General features: G+C 32.2%; 1 non-coding gene across 1 annotated transcript; it reads right to left on the reverse strand.

Moving 5' to 3' along the window:
- Positions 1-285: 285 nt before the first annotated feature.
- On the reverse strand, positions 286-422 carry LOC150020721 (small nucleolar RNA SNORA4). Its single transcript, XR_016513716.1, has one exon. It is a non-coding gene; the product is annotated as a small nucleolar RNA SNORA4 (small nucleolar RNA).
- Positions 423-9,728: the final 9,306 nt, after the last annotated feature.

Consider the following 9,728-nt stretch of genomic DNA (forward strand, 5'->3'; position numbering starts at 1 on the left):
TCCTGTACTTCTCATGTACAATGACAAACATTTTAAAAATTACAGCAAAGGGGATTGACAGTGATGGCAGGAGACCTGACTTGGGATGGCGAACACACAATGACATATTATACAATTGTGCACCTGAAACCTATATAATTTTATTAACCAATGTCACCCCAATAAATTTTTAGAATTTTAAATGTATACATATATATGTGTATGTGTCAAAGCTGTGGAAATAATATTTTCAAGGTTATAATATTTTTTCTTTTAATTCATGTTTTTTTTTTTTTTTTCCTATGTAATGTAGGCCACAAAATAGTAGTGAACTATATGTTTAGTGATACAGCCCACTGTGGAGTGTGGTCTCCTTTATTCTCCCAAATAGCCCAAGTGGGTAAAGGTTATTAAAAAACCTTCCCCTAAGAAACTTTTGGTATAATTCATGTTTTTATTGTGGAACAACCAGCATCTGTTTGGATTCTAGGGTCTAAACATATTTTTACCAGGAAGAGTTGGTTTGGGGTGGGGTGTCTGGTTAGATTTGTTACTAGATTTGTTAAGTAACGATATTGATTTTATTGTTGTTTCTATTGTTTCTAAACATCACCAATTAAAAAATTAAAGACAAATAAACACTTTTTAGTTGATATAACTTCAGGCCTAAACTTTTTATACGTTGTACTTCATTTATGATTACATACGGGTTTTCTTCCCCTTAAGTGAGTCAATTTAAGTTTATTAATTCAATTTATACATATGTTCTGGGTTTACTTTTTATGCTCAATTATGTTCACTTTTTAAAAATAAAATTTAATAGTATTGAATGTTGAATTTAGTCTCACTATGTTAAGATCACTCAATTTCCTGGTCCCACGAGATGCCATACATGAGTGGCCTGAAGATTGTTTGTGACTATCAGTGCCATCAAAAGAGAAATCCTGCTGCCTACACCGGAGAGAGGCAGTTGACCTTCTTGACAAAATACCTTGCATTAGTTTTCTAGGGTTTCTGTAACAAAGTATCACAGACTGAGTGACTTCAGCAAAGGACATTTATTGACTCAGAGTGCAAAGTGTGAGCAGGAACAGGCTCCTTCTAGAGTAACTAGGGAAACATCTGTTCCAGGATTCTCTCTTAGCTTCTCGTTGTTTGCCAGCAATGTTTGGTGTTTCTTGGCTTGTAGACACCTCGTCCCACTCTCTGCCTTCACATTTATGGGGTGTTCTCCATGTGTGGGTTCTGTTTATGACACCAGCCATATTAGATTAAGGCTCACACTAAAGATCTCATCTTAATTACATATGCAATGATTCTATTTTCAAATAAGGTCACATTCAGAGTACTTGGGATTAGGACTTCAACATACCTCCAGAATTGTGTCTAATAAAGAAATAAAAGCAATGGCACTTTATAGACTCAAGGTCACATTATATTGTGTCCTAGGATCCTAAGACATTGTTTTCTGTTATAAAATATTTGCAGTTTTAACCAGCTTATGACAAACATTTCATTATATTCCTCTGAAATAAAATCATTAAAAAATCAAAAACTTCATAACAAAAATTATTTCTGATATTAACTCATTAATGTTTTTCTTAGGCCTTCTTTCTGTGATTTGAAGATAGTATTAAGGAACAGTGATTATTGGGGAGCATAGATTATTAACCAGAAAGGATTTTGAAAAGTATGTGTGTCAAAGTACTCATTTTGGTTTTGTTAGAAAATAATCTTATTGTTAAAAATTATTGGTATTTTTAACATGTTTTAAGTATTTCTTATTACTTTCTATTATTAGTCAACACTATTTTCTGCATATTCTAAAAGTTAAAATTTAGTTATGTTTTCTACCTGAAAGAAAAGCAAATAAAACTTCAATTAAAAGTCTTCATCCTTCTTGAAACTAACATAATATTGTATGCCAATTGTAATTGAAATAAAAAATTAAAAAAAAAAAAGTCTTCATCCTTTATATTTTTGTTGTCTTTATAAAAGTAAGGGTTATGTTATTTTTAAGTTCAAGTAACAAAGCACAGTTTTAGTACTCATTTTAAAATTTTTTAATAAAATGTAGAAACAACACTCTAGTTCTCTCACAGAGGATATTTTTATCTTACAAACACTTCTGTGAGGCACCTAAATGACTACACTCATGTTGTATAGATTGAAAAGGCCATGCTCAAACATCTCCTTCATTACACAGTCCATTAATCAGGAAATCACTGCCTAGTTCTACTTGAAAGTTCTTAATGTTAGTACTTTTTCTGTGTGGTTTGGAAACTTGTGGGTTTTTCTCCCTTACAGTTTTTTCTATTCTTAATAGCTCCAACAAAATTAGTTGTGTCTTTGATGAGTGTAATTCTAACAGAAGTATACTGCTGAATTATTATGTTCCAAAAACTCTGGAGTTTGATCCCTGCTTGTACCTATCAATCTATATTTATCTTTGTCATACCTGTGTGTTTTCTAACACTGAGCAACTAGATCATCACCTAATCATGAATGCATTTAGCTCTAAATTTAATAACCATTACACCTGAACAAATGATGGGTACTTTACTTTAGATCAAATCATTCCCTTAATCTTGACATAAAATTCTGTTTTTACCTTAAACAACTCTTACACTGTTTAAATCATTTGATCCCTTTCTTTTCTTGTTTCATGAATCAAGACAGTACCTTAGATGATAAACCAATCACTTTCATAGTATAGATTGGTTAATGACAACTATGTTGGAGAGAGGAAATCATTTATTTCTTTTATACTATGAGACTGTTGTGTGGAATATAAAAAAGACACAAATCCTACCCTTAGACATTTCAAGTTAAGAGTATCTCTGCATATTAATTCTATGAATTTGATTCTTGCATCTCATTCTCCTTATTGTCTGATGGTTTGTCATTAAGTTAATTTATTTGTCTATAATGCCACACATAAATTCTACTCATGAAATAATTTTATACTCTCAAGTAGCTTACTTGTATTTATTATATTAATTTTACTATTCCTTAGGTTGAAAACAGACTACAAATTAGAAAATTATTGCATTCATTTTCATTATGGTGTAAAAAGCTAAATAAAACTCCTATTATTATACTTAATAAGATATATGTAATTCCATTTTACTTGGCACTGGTTTACAGAACATTATAATTTCCAAAATGCAAGGTTAGTAAATGGCTGTTATTCAAATAATTTAAATTTTATTTTAGTCACTCTCTGTATAATCTATGTCATCTTTAAAAACTATATCCTTTTGTGCTTTGGAATGTGATGTTTAAAGGACTGTTGTGTGGATCATCATTTACTAAGTTACTATCATCTTATCTGGTTTACATTACGAAGATTTCTGAAAACACATCAACGTTTTTCTGCAGCTTAAAAATTTTGAATGATAAACCTTAAGTGTGATAAAGTTACAAATTAAAACAAAACAGTGACTCTAACCTTAGCTCAAAAGTAATACAGTGACCAAATATTATTACGCTTACTCAGATAAATATTACAGATATGAACACACATATATACACATAGATTCTATTAGCATGTACGATTAAGACTTTTTATGGTAAAGGACTAGTCAAAGAACATACAGGAATGACTCACGGGCATGGACAACGGTGTGGGGTTGGCAGTGGGAGCAGGGGGTAGAATGGGCGGAGGAGGGCAAAAGGAAAAAATTGGGGCCACTGTAATAGAATAACAATAAAAATTCTAAAAATGATTAAGATGTCAAAGAATAAAACTCATATCAAAATATGTCTACATTTATCCAGCACGTTGCTGGAACTCACAACCACGAGAAGTGACCCTGCAGCTCCGGGGCTGACACTTTTGAGTCAGCGGGTGCTTCCCAAACTTTGGGAGGGCTGTGATGAGTCTGATATTGAAAGGACCAACTTAAGTTAGAGATAGATTAAAGCCAGCTGCTACTGTCAGTGAAAAGTGCTACTGGGAGTCATTGACAGAAACATCAGGCAAAGACTCACGAGCAAATCCTTGTCCCTCTTCCCGATATCCAGTCTCCCTCTATTGTCTGTCATTAGTGTAATGTAACAAGAAGCCAGCTGGCAAAGAAAAAAATGTAATTTGCAGATTCCCATACCCAGCGTCACAAAGTAGGACATAGATCATTAGGTTCCGAGTTGAAAGAAAATAGTTTAACAACTGGCAGACTAATAATAAGCCAAGAGCCTTGTTGACGCATCACTCACCACTGCCTTCTGTATTTGTAGATGCACTTGCTCTTGTCAAGCCTGTCGATATCCCTCTGGCCGTGAGGCAAGAACAGCGTGCTTCGAGCCCTGCCTGGCCCAGGGCCCCGGTGCCCATTCACCCCATCTTCTCTCTGGCAGTGTCCTTGGCTAAGACTCTAACTCCTAATTCAGATCCAACTCTGGCGCTTGAGGTAATTTTTGTAAGATTATTTTTTGCCAGAACATCTTTAAAGTTGATGACATTTTCGTTGAATTTTTTTTCAAGCTACACGTTTTTAAAATTATTTATTTATTTATTTATTTATTTATTTATCTGGGTTTTTTTTTCTTTTTTTAGAGACAGGGGAAAGGAGAAAGAGAAGGAGAGAAACATCACTGTGTGGTTGTCTCTCACGTGCCCCCAACTGGGACCTGACATGCAACCTGGTCGTGTGCCCTGACTGGGAATCGAACCAGCGACCCTTGGTTCACGGGCCGACGCTCAATCCACTGAGCCACAGCAGCCAGGGCTAAGGTATACTTTTAATGGAAAACAATTTAGCTGGGCAAATTTTTAAAAATACAAAAAAAAATCTATATTTAGGGTGATCTAGATCTAAGTATATTAAACCATTTTATAAAATAATAATTCTGCTTAAAATTACCCCCCAAAATAATAAAATTAACAATTAAAGAAAATTACAGAATCCAAAAGTGTTAGGGCCACTTTAGTGTCATAATGAGGACAGTGTAGATTTGTGTGTGTTTTTTTTATTTTAATAAAATTCCTCTTATAAAACATTGGCCTTATATAACATTAAAATGAAATAGGTTTGGTCAAGTTCTGTATTCTTTATTCAACAGTTATCAATTATTAATCATCTAACTTTGGAGAAAGTTATATAACTACACCAAAACTAAGTTTTCTCATCTAAAAAAATAGAAATTATAATAATAACAGTGTTGTTTGGAAGCTAGATGCTGTTTTATATGTTATGAGACATATGATATAACATATCAGTCTTCACATAGGAGCTATGATTGTTTTTGAAAATTTTCAAACTGACTATATAAAGAAAATGTGTTAGGTTTAGGAAATAAATACTTAACAGATTTGACTATACTTTAATTAATTTTATTAAGAAATTGAGGTTATTTTTCCTTTATGATTCTCTGAGCTCCCTGTTCTTCATCTTTCTTTTATCTGTTATTTTAGCAAAATTTTTTCAAAGTCCTGAGCTCACATATGTACCCACCATAATGCTTGATGAAAAGAAGGCTTTTCATGACTGAATAAGATATAAGAGACTTAGAATAGTCTCTGCTTCAGCCATCCTAACTTACATGCACAGACTTCAATCAGTAGTGGCAAACAAGAGACTATCACAGCTGACTGGCTGCAAATATCAGAGGAAATAGTGAGTTTTAAGTTAGGCTTTATCAAAATTGTCTCTGTTTCTAGGCAATCTTCACAGCTACCACTTGTTCTTCTGGTTTCTTTATTTATTATATTTTTCCTTCAAGTTAATGATGTAGTGACCAGTGGACCAGGCTCCATATTAGGATGTCCCAAATTTGAAAGGAGGGAGAACAGATTTTTCACAACCATTTCTTGAAAACCCACGACTCTATTCTTATCTAACAAACTTGCTATAATTACATTGTAGTGGGGATAATAGTGTTTCTGATTGGCATTCTATATTTAAGGGTGGAATCAACTAGGTAAATTTAGGTATCCAGAAACTGAGGATGGAGGGAAAATCAAAATATCAATTGCAACCTTGTATAGGAGCAGTGATTATAAAAGTGATAAATTAATGTAATAATTGCCTAAAGAAGACTAATCCTGAGTAGCAGATGAATTCTATTTCACATGAAAGTCATCATAAAAGTAAAATCATATGATTGATTTTTTAAAATCCACTTGTTTATTTATGCTTATTTAAACAATATCATGAGCCAGAATAAAAAGAGATAAATACATTTATTCAATTCTCATTGTGTCAGTGAATCTGCTGTGTTATTAATATAAACACTGTGATCAAATCCTGCTAATGACAAGTCTTACTAAAAAATGAGCATACGTCCAAGTTAGAAAAAATATAAAAAAGAGAAAAGAAGTAATATACCTATAAGTAAAGTTGCTGGGCCAGTGAATATCTATGTATCTATCTATGTCTCTATATATATTCAACTTTAATAAATTATGTCAATCACTATTTCAAAATTATTACATCTAAATTTACCTTTCTACTATCTGTACATGCTATTAGACAGGTACAATGTATATAGATTAATCTTGAACAGTATCAGTAAAGACAAAGACAAAAAACACAAATAAAAGCAAGGATAAATAATGAAGCAATGTTCCATCATAAGAACGAGGTCATTTGCTATTTATAATAACTTTTTTCTATTTTAAGTGAGGTTTACAATATATTCTATCACATATTACAAACAAAAATTATATCCTTGATTATATAGAAATACCAGCTATAATATCAATACAGAGCAATTTTTAATAATTAAAAATAAAATAATATCTTCCAAAAATTACTTTCATGAATCATTAAGCCAGTTACTACTCTCTGGGAGCACTACCAGTTAGAAGATGTTTTTTAAAATCTCAATAATATTTATTTGGATTTAAGTCCAAGAGAAATAAATTAATAAAAATTAACCAAGTTTATATTAAATCTTTATTATCTTGTATTTTCCCCTTAAGATAACATTTCTGACTGTCATGTATTAAATTTATATAGTTTGTAATATAAAGTTTAAAGCATAAATTTGCATTTTTTAATATTTTGATCTTAAAAATTGGAGATTTGAATGCAAGAAAATTTAACATATGGAGTATTTTTTAATTTTTATTGTTCAACTCTAGAGAATAATGTTGATTATTATATCTTTTTCTTAACAGTTACTATAATATGTGGCATTTATAAGTATACATTATTCACCTAACACTGACTTTGGAATGTTGTTTAATCCTAGAAATACTTAAAACGTAATAGTCTTAGTAATGTACATGTATAATTATGTAACTGCTGCTATATACCATGTATTAACAAGTTTGGAGTATAAATTTTACTTCTATAATGAAATATGTATCCAGTATTATAATTTACTTCTTTTATTTTTTCTCACACTTAATTTTACATTTATGTCATACACTACAAACACGTATTTAGAAGAGCTATCAAATATATTTTCTTTACTTGAGTATCCATAAGCTTATCTGCTAATGATCAAATTTATTTTACTATATATTAGCCTTTTCTTATTTCAAACTAAATAATCACACTATTGTTAAAACATATATCATATAATATAATTGTATATATGTATAACAAAGGTCTGTCTGGAAAGAGTTCAACTATGGTTTGCTTGACATTGATGTAACCTGGCAACCAGGGAGAGTGTACTAGATGCACATGCATGAATAATGATGACTTCACTGTACAAGTCAGTGGGGGTGGTAGACACCATTGAGTGAGCTTGTGTACTGTGTGACTGTCGCATTCAAAATGACTGAGTGGGTAGAGCAACAAATCTGCATCAAATTTTGCATTCAGCTTGAACATTCCTCCACGGAAACTATTCAGATGATTCAGAAGGCCGCAGCTATGGGCAACTGGTGACTGGCTGCTTCATCACAACAACGCATGCATTCATATATCACATCTTGTGCAGAGTTTTTGGTAAAACATCAAATCACCCAGGTGACTCAGCCTCTGTAGAGCCCAGATTTGGTGCTCCGTGACTTCTGGCTTTTTCCCAAACTAAAATAACCTTTGAAAAAGAAAAGATTTTAGAGCATTGATGAGATTCATGAAAATATGATGGGGCATCTGACAGTGATTGAAAGAACTGTATGCAGTCCCAGGGGCCTACTTTGAAGGGGATGAGGCGTCATTGACCTATATACGGTGTTTCTTGTACCTTTATCTTCTTCAATAAGTGTCTCTATTTTTCATATTATAAAGCCGGATACCTTCTGGACAGACCTTGTATATTAAAGTTTAAAGTATATGTATGAAATTTTGAAGTTTAAGAATAGATAAAATTATGAAGAAACAAGATATATGCAATTCCACAAGCTACTTTGAAAATGGTTAAATTCTAAATCATTGATATTGGGAATAGCAAATATTAAAAATGCTTTCTGATTTTTTCTTTTAATGGGTATTTATTACCTGTCTTTTATACCATAAAAGAGTATTTTTATTATTTCAGTGTATCACACTTTCCTGAATCTGTATTATATATTATGAATAATGAAAGAATGCTCTAGTTCCTTTATAGCCTAATTTGAGAAGGATAATGACCAGGTAAATTTGTTTATGGAGTGAAGACCATATGAAACATCAGTTCATTATAAATTGTACTTGTAACAATATTTGCATTAAGGCACACCTTCTAAAGTTTTAAGCTACATTTTGTCTACTTCAATGGTAAATTTCTCTGTATCCAGATAGAAGAGTGAATTAGAATAAATAAGGTCTCAACTACTGAGGGCTAATCAAGAGATTTTGATGTGCCAAACGCCACATTAAGTTGTAGCAATTAAGCTTCTGAAGCCACAGTGAATGCAGAAGAGGGAATCAGCTCCTTAGTACACAGGAGCCCATAGAACAGCATAGATCTATTCGCTTTCTTCAAAATATTTGTATCAATATTGTACAGACAGTTATTAAATCCAGGATGTTTTTTCTCATATGATCTCCTTTCGTACTTACGAAGGCAGATGTATGTGCAGCCTGTAATATGTTGCTTAAATGCTGCCGAATGCTTTAGCTTGCCTTTATCACTTATGTCTTTGTGCTTTTCTCATTTGATTTAACTTACTGTGGAAAAACCGAGGGGAATGCAGTGGCATATGGCACTCAGTAGATGCAGATAATATGCTGTTTTACTATTTCTAAGGGCGGTGGTATACATTATACTCGCCTGCTTAGATTCAAATCCAGCCTCCCCTAATGTACAGCTCATGAACTATTTGGCGTCAATTCATTTCTGTCTCTTTGCTCAGATCACAACAATAATGCCTGGACCTTATTTTTATTTTATTTTATTTTATTTTCCAGTTACTGGCAGTTTTCAGGTAAACACTTTTACTGTTGAGATCCTATCACGTACAAGTACAAAGCATTAGGAAATATAACCAAGCACAGAATCCATAGAGGTTGTGTTTGCACCTTGCACAAAGTACACAAATGACATTTCAATTAGCTATTAAAATGTGCTTTTACAGTGAGCTTACTCTGTGGTAAAAATAAAAACTTGATACAAAAGTCAAACTCACAGGCCAGAGCAAATATCTGTAGTATATGTATATACTCAAGCCATTATTTTTATCAATATATAATTCTTGAAAATTTTCATAATGAGCTCCCTCTTTGCTTTGTGAAGCGATTCCAAAAACATATATGAGTATATATATTCTTTCTTCAAAGTTTTCCCTAGAAAATATAAAATTGAACCTCATTGTCTATAGCATAATAATAAAGAGTTCATGCTAATTAATTCTCCCTTTGAAGGCCCAA

Source organism: Furipterus horrens, unplaced genomic scaffold (genome assembly GCF_987537825.1).
Source record: "Furipterus horrens unplaced genomic scaffold, mFurHor1.1.pri manual_scaffold_1, whole genome shotgun sequence".
Classification (NCBI taxonomy): Eukaryota; Metazoa; Chordata; class Mammalia; order Chiroptera; family Furipteridae; genus Furipterus; species Furipterus horrens.